Below are 1381 nucleotides of genomic sequence, written 5' to 3' on the forward strand. Positions count from 1 at the left end.
GCTTCAATGTGCTCTCGATTTCCTGTAGATTCGCACAAGTGCTCTAACTCTACTATGTAGGGATATGCTGTTTGTCGATGTTATGGACAACACTAACTCATAAATACCTCGTAATTATTAGCATAACAAAGGGGCACCACCTGGATGTTCAGGAAATTAATTTATAGGTTTTAAATCAGTCTTCATTACTGAGTAGTGAATTCTATCATTTTCAAGAACGAAACCCAATAAATCACACACAGACAAACGAAATTTCAAAATATACCCTATATTAAATGATTCAGAGATGACAATACAGATTATTTGGGCAGACAGAGACAATTATCATCAAACCTTAAGTTTAATAATAAACGTTAAAGTCAGTCARKATAAGCTAGTATCCTTCACCTGAGTCACTTAGCTAAACTACACTCACAAAGATTATAAGAAACTTGAAGGTTAATAAAAGGAAGTTGTTAATTCATCAATATAAAAGGGGACGTTAATTATGCCTGAATTAACTCGCCAAACCTTCCTTAATACCAACTTAATGATCCAGAGGTTTCACCACACCACACCAGCTGAGCACACCGTCAACAGAGAAAGTATGTTTGTCCTACCACTTCTGAAGGTTTGTCTACTGTCCCAGGGTACCGACAGGTCCAAGCGAGGTTGAATAACCGGTACCGCTCGGTCTCAGAGMAGGTCCCGTGTGGGTACAGTTCGGACGTATCAAGAAGCGGCTGGGTCAGGCTTCAAGCTGGACAAAAAGGGTTTTCCTTCTGGGCATTTGTTGATTAAAGAAAATTTAATCGAGCTCGCTTCCTGCATGAATCCGGTCCCTCGTTATAACGAAGAGTCAACAACTTAAAGTTACAAAATAAAATAAAATAAAAATAAAAATAAAAATAAAAATAAAATTGTTCCCTAAGGGAAAATGAAGCTAAGCTTTCACGCTGCTTCTTCCTTCATCATCCTCTTCATCTTTCTACTGACTTCTTGCTGCCAAACCAAACTCCTATTGTTCAGACTCTGAAACTCATGATTGGTTGAAGGATGATCACATGACTTATCTGCTTGCACAGTCTGTCATCATGGAATTGATTACAAACACACACAGAAATAAGATCATTTGTGAAGTGATTATAGTACATTGTGTCACATGATTGAGTCACGTAGAAAATACAATGATTCCTCTTTTTTTTATCAGGATGAGAAATACAGGAAAACATACATCCATGGTGTAATTATAAAACCAGTCTTTTGGGGCACTGTAATACCATAAATGAGGTGGTATGTAAACAATGCCTTTGATGTAGGTGAAACATAGTAAAACCCAGCAAGAAATTCAGCTTCAAAGGCTTTTCTCTCACTAGCAGACCCATTCTGCCAGACTTCGTGT

The sequence above is a fragment of the Austrofundulus limnaeus genome, unplaced genomic scaffold, assembly GCF_001266775.1.
Source record: "Austrofundulus limnaeus strain Quisiro unplaced genomic scaffold, Austrofundulus_limnaeus-1.0 Scaffold1565, whole genome shotgun sequence".
NCBI classification, from domain to species: Eukaryota; Metazoa; Chordata; class Actinopteri; order Cyprinodontiformes; family Rivulidae; genus Austrofundulus; species Austrofundulus limnaeus.